We start from the raw sequence: 9,217 nt of genomic DNA on the forward strand, positions 1-9,217 counted from the left end.
CACTGACCCCCGATCCTCTACTGACCCCAGAGACCCCCGATCCTCTACTGACCCCAGAGACCCCCGATCCTCAACTGACCCCAGAGACCCTCGATCCTCCACTGACCCCAGAGACCGCCGATCCTCCACTGACCCCAGAGACCCCCGATCCTCAACTGACCCAAGAGACCTCCGATCCTCCACTGACCCCAGAGACCCCCGATCCTCCACTGACCCCAGAGACCCCCGATCCTCCACTGACCCCAGAGACCTCCGATCCTCCACTGACCCCAGAGACCCCCGATCCTCAACTGACCCCAGAGACTTCCGATCCTCCACTGACCCCCGATCCTCTACTGACCCCAGAGACCCCCGATCCTCTACTGACCCCAGAGACCCCCGATCCTCAACTGACCCCAGAGACCCTCGATCCTCCACTGACCCCAGAGACCCCCGATCCTCCACTGACCCCAGAGACCCCCGATCCTCCACTGACCCCAGAGACCCCCTATCCTCAACTGACCCCAGAGACCCCCGATCCTCAACTGACCCTAGAGACCCCCGATCCTCAACTGACCCCAGAGACCTCCGATCCTTAACTGACCCCAGAGACCCCAATCCTCCACTGACCAGAGGCCTCCGATCCTCAACTGACCCCAGAGACCTCTGATCCTCAACTGATCCCAGAGACCTCTGATCCTCAACTGACCCCAGAGACCTCCGATCCTCCACCGACCCCAGAGACCCCCGATCCTCCACTGACCTCCGATCATCCACTGACCACAGAGACCCTCGATCCTCCACTGACCCCAGAGACCTTCGATCCTCCACTGACCTCCGATCATCCACTGACCCCAGAGACCCCCGATCCTCCACTGACCCCAGAGACTTCCGATCCTCCACTGACCTCCGATCATCCACTGACCCCAGAGACCCCCGATCCTCTACTGACCCCAGAGACCCCCGATCCTCAACTGACCCCAGAGACCCTCGATCCTCCACTGACCCCAGAGACCTCTGATCCCACTGACCCCAGAGACCTCCGATCCTCCACTGACCCCAGAGACCCCCGATCCTCCACTGACCCCAGAGACCCCCGATCCTCAACTGACCCTAGAGACCGCCGATCCTCAACTGACCCCAGAGACCCCCGATCCTCAACGGACCCCAGAGACCCCCGATCCTCAACTGACCCCAGAGACCTCCGATCCTCCACTGACCCCAGAGACCTCCGATCCGCCACTGACCCCAGAGACACCCCCCCCCCCACCCCCAAAGACTGCCAATCCTCTGGTGACATGAGACCACCCATCCTCTGGTGACATGAGACCACCCATCCTCTGGTGACATGAGACCACCCATCCTCTGGTGACATGAGACCACCAATCCTCTGGTGACATGAGACCACCCATCCTCTGGTGACATGAGACCACCCATCCTCTGGTGACATGAGACCACCCATCCTCTGGTGACATGAGACCACCAATCCTCTGGTGACATGAGACCACCCATCCTCTGGTGACATGAGACCACCCATCCTCTGGTGACATGAGACCACCCATCCTCTGGTGACATGAGACCACCAATCCTCTGGTGACATGAGACCACCCATCCTCTGGTGACATGAGACCACCCATCCTCTGGTGACATGAGACCACCCATCCTCTGGTGACATGAGACCACCCATCCTCTGGTGACATGAGACCACCCATCCTCTGGTGACATGAGACCACCCATCCTCTGGTGACATGAGACCACCAATCCTCTGGTGACATGAGACCACCAATCCTCCGGTGACATGAGACCACCAATCCTCCGGTGACATGAGACCACCAATCCTCTGGTGCCAAGAGACCACCAATCCTCTGGTGCCAAGAGACCACCAATCCTCTGGTGCCAAGAGACCACCAATCCTCCGGTGACATGAGACCACCAATCCTCCGGTGACATGAGACCACCAATCCTCTGGTGACATGAGACCACCAATCCTCTGGTGACAAGAGACCACCAATCCTCCGGTGACATGAGACCACCAATCATCAGGTGACATGAGACCACCAATCCTCCGGTGACATGAGACCACCAATCCTCCGGTGACATGAGACCACCAATCATCAGGTGACATGAGACCACCAATCCTCCACCGACCCCAGATCCTCCACTGACCCCAGAGACCACCGATCCTCAACTGACCCCAGAGACCTCCGATCCTCCACTGACCCCAGAGACCTCCGATCCTCCACTGACCCCAGAGACCTCCGATCCTCCACTGACCCCAGAGACCCCCGATCCTCAACTGACCCTAGAGACCTCCGATCCTCAACTGACCCTAGAGACCCCCGATCCTCAACTAACCCCAGAGACCCCTGATCCTCAACTGACCCCAGAGACCTCCGATCCTCAACTGACCCCAGAGACCCCGATTCTCAACTGACCCCAGATCCTCCACTGACCCCAGAAACCTCCGATCCTCAACTAACCCCAGAAACCCCCGATCCTCCACTGACCCCAGAAACCCCCGATCCTCAACTGAACTCAGAGACCCCGATCCTCCACTGACCACAGAGACCCCCGATCCTCAACTGACCCCAGAGACCCCGGATCCTCAACTGACCCCAGAGACCCCCGATTCTCAACTGACCCCAGATCCTCCACTGACCCCAGAAACCTCCGATCCTCAACTGACCCCAGAAACCCCCGATCCTCCACTGACCCCAGAAACCCCCGATCCTCAACTGACCCCAGAAACCCCCGATCCTCCACTGAACCCAGAGACCCCGATCCTCCACTGACCACAGAGACCCCCGATCCTCCACTGACCAGAGGCCTCCGATCCTCAACTGACCCCAGAGACCTCCGATCCTCCACTGACCCCAGAGACCTCCGATCCTCCACTGACCCCAGAGACCCCCCCCCCCTCGCACCCCCAAAGACTGCCTATCCTCCGGTGACATGAGACCACCAATCCTCTGGTGACATGAGACCACCAATCCTCTGGTGACATGAGACCACCAATCCTCCGGTGACATGAGACCACCAATCCTCCGGTGACATGAGACCACCAATCCTCCGGTGACATGAGACCACCAATCCTCCGGTGACATGAGACCACCAATCCTCTACGGAGCCTCCAGTGACTTTTGACCATCTACCAAACATCTGGTGACCTGAGAGACCGGTCTTGATTTACTAAGAGTCTTGTGGAGTTTTCTTGTGGGTTTTAATTCCCTACAATTCTTTCCCCACGGTGTTTACTTAGGTTTCTCTACTTTTTTGCTCTTTTTTACACCTGCTCTGTAGTGTTGCTCGCGAATATTCGCAATTCAAATTTTATTCGCGAATATCGCATATTCGCAAATATTTGCGAATATAGCGCTATATATTCGTAATTACGAATATTCGTTTATTTTTATTTTTTTCACAGTACACATCACAGTGATCATCCCTCTCTGCTTCCAGCTTATGTGGTGTAAGAAGGCTCTAGTACTACTGTGTGAGACTGGTGTGCGAATTTTCGCATATGCGAAAATTAGTATATGTAAATTTTCGCATATGCGAATTTTCGTTTATGCTAATTTTTGTATATGCAAATTTTCACATATGTTAATTTTCGCACACGCATATGCGAAAATAAAACGAGAATATTACGAATATGCGAATATTCGCGGATATGACGAATATTTGCCCATATATTCGCGAATTCGAATATGGCCTATGCCGCTCAACACTACTGCTCTGATCTGTCGGGTTTTCCAGAGCTCAAATCCACCACATTTTGTCGGTGACACGCCCCATTTTTGGTGACCATGCCTCCTTTTCCTGGCGATGAAGAACAAGGAAAGCTAGAATGCCATAATGGACGCACACCCAGTCACAAAATGATGCAAAAATACAAGTTTATTGACACAAAATGCATATATCAAAAAGACACTATAAAAACATTTAAAAAGGCTGCAAATAGCCACACTACAACAGTGGGACCTGTAAAAGTCACCACAGGACATGGGTGGAACATATGAGGGCCCCCTCACACCTGACCCAAAAGTGTGGCCTGAACAATAGACAGATGTCCCAGAGTCATACGCCAAAATACAATGACTAATAAAGATGAATAAGGTGAACAATGAATAATACAATGCTACACAGAACGATATAGAAGTCAAAGAGACACCCCTGAGGAAGTCACATCTGGTGACGGAACGCGTGGGGTCCTTCTTTGTGGACATGGGTTAACCGGGTTATCTGCCCCTCTTCCTCCGTGGCCTGCATATTGTGGTGATTCTTAAACAGCCCATTATTATATTCTTTGACTTCTATATCGTTCTGTGTAGCATTGTATTATTCATTGTTCACCTTATTCATCTTTATTAGTCATTGTATTTTGGCGTATGACTCTGGGACATCTGTCTATTGTTCAGGCCACACTTTTGGGTCAGGTGTGAGGGGGCCCTCATATGTTCCACCCATGTCCTGTGGTGACTTTTACAGGTCCCACTGTTGTAGTGTGGCTATTTGCAGCCTTTTTAAATGTTTTTATAGTGTCTTTTTGATATATGCATTTTGTGTCAATAAACTTGTATTTTTGCATCATTTTGTGACTGGGTGTGCGTCCATTATGGTATTCTAGCTTTCCTTGTTTTTCATTGTGTGTGGTTTTCATGCCGGACAGCACCCCGCTATTATTTGATTGATTCTTGCTTGAGCCCCCCTCCCCTTTTTCCTTTTCCTGGCGGACACACCCCTTTTTGAGTCTGCTCAAAATAAAATGGAGAGATGGTCCTCTTTTTAATTTTTTTATTTTTTTGCACATTCTGGTGCAGACACAAATTCTGGTGCAATGGGCTGGCACTGAACCCAACAAAACAGGTTGGGTTTACAATAGTAAATCAGGGCCACTGTCTGCAAAGCTTCAGGTTACTTGACCGTCTGCTGAACCTCTGTGGACCTAAGAGTCTGTCTGCTGATCCTCCGGTGAGATAAGACCATCTGCTGAGCCTCCAGTGATCTGAAAGTGTCCGCTGAGCCTCTGGTGACCTGAAAGCGTCCGCTGAGCCTCCGGTGATCTGAAAGCGTCCGCTGAGCCTCCCGTGAGATAAGACCATCTGCTGAGCCTCCGGTGATCTGAAAGCGTCCGCTGAGCCCCCGGTGACATAATACCATCCGCTGAGCCTCCGGTGACCTGAAAGCGTCCGCTGAGCCTCTGGTGACCTGAAAGTGTCCGCTGAGCCTCTGGTGACCTGAAAGCGTCCGCTGAGCCTCCGGTGACCTGAAAGCGTCCACTGAGCCTCTGGTGACCTGAAAGTGTCCGCTGAGCCTCTGGTGACCTGAAAGCGTCTGCTGAGCCTCTGGTGATCTGAAAGTGTCCGCTGAGCCTCCGGTGACCTGAAAGCGTCCGCTGAGCCTCTGGTGACCTGAAAGCGTCCGCTGAGCCTCTGGTGATCTGAAAGCGTCCGCTTAGCCTCCGGTGACCTATAAGCGTCCGCTGAGCCTCTGGTGACCTGAAAGCGTCCGCTGAGCCTCCGGTGATCTGAAAGCGTCCGCTGAGCCTCTGGTGACCTGAAAGCGTCCGCTGAGCCTCCGGTGAGATAAGACCATCTGCTGAGCCTCCGGTGATCTGAAAGCGTCTGCTGAGCCTCCGGTGAGATAAGACCATCTGCTGAGCCTCCGGTGATCTGAAAGTGTCCGCTGAGCCTCCGGTGACATAATACCATCCGCTGAGCCTCCGGTGACCTGAAAGCCTCCGCTGAGCCTCTGGTGACCTGAAAGTGTCCGCTGAGCCTCCGGTGATCTGAAAGCGTCTGCTGAGCCTCCGGTGACCTGAAAGCGTCCGCTGAGCCTCCGGTGACCTGAAAGCGTCCGCTGAGCCTCCGGTGATCTGAAAGCCTCCGCTGAGCCTCTGGTGACCTGAAAGCGTCCGCTGAGCCTCCGGTGACCTATAAGTGTCCGCTGAGCCTCTGGTGACCTGAAAGCGTCCGCTGAGCCTCCGGTGATCTGAAAGCGTCCGCTGAGCCTCCGGTGAGATAAGACCATCTGCTGAGCCTCCGGTGATCTGAAAGCGTCTGCTGAGCCTCCGGTGAGATAAGACCATCTGCTGAGCCTCCGGTGATCTGAAAGTGTCCGCTGAGCCTCCGGTGACATAATACCATCCGCTGAGCCTCCGGTGACCTGAAAGCCTCCGCTGAGCCTCTGGTGACCTGAAAGTGTCCGCTGAGCCTCCGGTGATCTGAAAGCGTCTGCTGAGCCTCCGGTGACCTGAAAGCGTCCGCTGAGCCTCCGGTGACCTGAAAGCGTCCGCTGAGCCTCCGGTGATCTGAAAGCCTCCGCTGAGCCTTTGGTGACCTGAAAGCCTCCGCTGAGCCTCTGGTGACCTGAAAGCCTCCGTTGAGCCTCTGGTGACCTGAAAGCCTCCGCTGAGCCTCTGGTGACCTGAAAGCGTCTGCTGAGCCTCCGGTGACCTGAAAGCATCCGCTGAGCCTCCGGTGATCTGAGGGCATCTGCAGGGTTTCTGGTGGAGAGACTATCTGCCAAGCCACCTGTGATCTGAAAGCATCTGCTCAGCCTTTAGGGACCGAAGACATAAATCCTTAGGGTTAATGTCAGGGTGTTCTCTTTATTAAGGCTCATTCACATCTAGGATTTGTGGATATGGGAGAACTTTGAAACTGCCTCCTGCTGTATTGCTGTGGTATCCACATCGTACCCCATTAAATTCAATAAACCGCCGAGAAATCAATAGGGTACAGCGTGGATCCAGCAGTGATATGGCGGGATACTCTCTGTGTCTTTGGTTGGGTCATTTTCTAACCATATTGTTTTACCAGACTGAAAAGCGCAGCAGACCACGGTTTTATTATGGTTTAAAAAGAAAAACTGATTTGGTCAGAAAATGAGCAAACCAAAGGCACGAGGCGTGGATCCACCAGAGATACAGCACAAGGCGTGGATCCACCAGAGATACAATCGAGATGTGAATGCACACTTACCTTAACTTTGTTGTCCTTAAAGGGGTACTCTCATCCTAGACATCATATCCAAAGGATAAGATGTCAGATCACAGGGGGTCCGACGTGATCTCTGACCCGGCACCCCGGCGTTCTGAACATTTATGTACGCCGGCTCTTCTAGGCTTCGGAGCAGCCGTGGTCTTATAACCCTTCCCCAGGTCCCTCCATTACCTTCACATAGTTTATAAGGTATAAAAATTCCACCATGTGTAACCAATAACCCAACTGAGTTGACCCAAAGGAGAAAAAAACTTTGAGGCAGATGCCAATCACCCCAGGAGAAAAGAATCCTTCCTGACTCCAAATTTTGCGATCAGAATAATTCCCAGAAATCTAATATCCATAACTTGTATTAGAGAAGTATTCCCCCCCCCCCCATGTTTAATGAGTCGGACATCACTACATCATGTGGGAGAGCTCCATAGTGTCACTGCTCTTACAGTAAATAATCCTCCATCACTACATCATGTGGGAGAGCTCCATAGTGTCACTACTCTTACAGTAAAGAATCCTCCATCACTACATCATGTGGGAGAGCTCCATAGTGTCACTGCCCTTACAGTAAAGAATCCCCTATCACAACATTATGTGGAGAGAGTTCCATAGTCTCACTGCTCTCTACAGTAAATAATCTCTATCTGTGAAGATGGTGAAACCTTCTTTCCTGTAGGGGTAGAGGATGCCCTGTTGTCATGGTTACTGGCCTAGGTATAAAAAGATCCCTATAAAGATCTCTGTCCTGTCCATTCATATATCTGTACATTGTGATCAGATCCTAAGACGTCTTTTCTCTAAACAAAATAACCCCAAGTGATCACCTGTCCTAGTCCTTTAAGCCCCCGCCCCCCATACCATTATCCTGGTCCTGTAATCCCCTGTTCCCTTTTAAGTTGGTCACCTCCTACAACCACTTCAGGTCAGCCAAGTCCTTTTTGGTAGAAGTTTTACCTAATGTCTTATTCTTTAGCACATAATTTTACATTTTGTTTTTAAAGTGCAGAACCCCTAATTTATCTACATTACACTTCATTTACCATGTCTGTGCCCAATCCACTAGCTTCCCCAGATCCCTCTGTAATATTATATCATCCCCCTCTGTAATATTATATCATCCTCCTCTGTAATATTATATCATTCTCCTCTGTAATATTATATTATTCTCTTCTGTAATATTATATTATTCTCCTCTGTAATATTATATCATCCTCCTCTGTAATATTATATCATTCTCCTCTGTAATATTATATAATCCTCCTCTGTAATATTATATCATCCTCCTCTGTAATATTATATTATTCTCCTCTGTAGTATTATATCATCCCCCTCTGTAATATTATATCATCCTCCTCTGTAATATTATATCATTCTCCTCTGTAATATTATATTATTCTCTTCTGTAATATTATATCATCCTCCTCTGTAATATTATATCATCCTCCTCTGTAATATTATATCATTCTCCTCTGTAATATTATATAATCCTCCTCTGTAATATTATATCATCCTCCTCTGTAATATTATATTATTCTCCTCTGTAATATTATATCATCCTCCTCTGTAATATTATATCATCCTCCTCTGTAATATTATATTATTCTCCTCTGTAATATTATATCATCCTCCTCTGTAATATTATATCATCCTCCTCTGTAGTATTATATCATTCTCCTCTGTAATATTATATCATCCTCCTCTGTAATATTATATCATCCTCCTCTGTAATATATCATCCTCCTCTGTAATATATCTCCCTCCTATGAAATATCATCCCCCTCTGTAATATTATATCATCCTCCTCTGTAATATATCATCCTCCTATGTAATATATCATCCTTCTCTGTAATATTAGACCATACCCCTCTGTAATATATCTCCCTCCTCTGTAATATATCATCCTTCTCTGTAATATTAGATGATCCCCCTCTGTAATATTAGATCATTTCCCTCTGTAATAATATATCTCCCTCCTCTGTAATATATCATCCTTCTCTGTAATATTAGATGATCCCCCTCTGTAATATTAGATCATTTCCCTCTGTAATAATATATCATCCCCCTCTGTAATATTAGATCATTCCCCTCTGTAATATTATATCATCCTCCTCTGTAATATTATATCATCCTCCTCTGTAATATTATATCATCCTCCTCTGTAATAATATATCATCCTCCTCTGTAATATTATATCATTCTCCTCTGTGGTGATTTTCTTACCTAGTTTATTGTCATCTGCA

The 9,217-nt window shown here is 49.5% G+C and overlaps 1 protein-coding gene across 1 annotated transcript in view; it reads right to left on the bottom strand.

The window, feature by feature from the left end:
* Positions 1-9,217, bottom strand: part of LOC130319810 (gastrula zinc finger protein XlCGF26.1-like) — a 148,582-nt gene that overhangs the window by 122,003 nt on the left and 17,362 nt on the right. The gene's annotated exons all lie outside the window — the stretch shown is intronic.

This window comes from Hyla sarda, unplaced genomic scaffold (genome assembly GCF_029499605.1).
Source record: "Hyla sarda isolate aHylSar1 unplaced genomic scaffold, aHylSar1.hap1 scaffold_217, whole genome shotgun sequence".
In the NCBI taxonomy this organism is placed as follows: Eukaryota; Metazoa; Chordata; class Amphibia; order Anura; family Hylidae; genus Hyla; species Hyla sarda.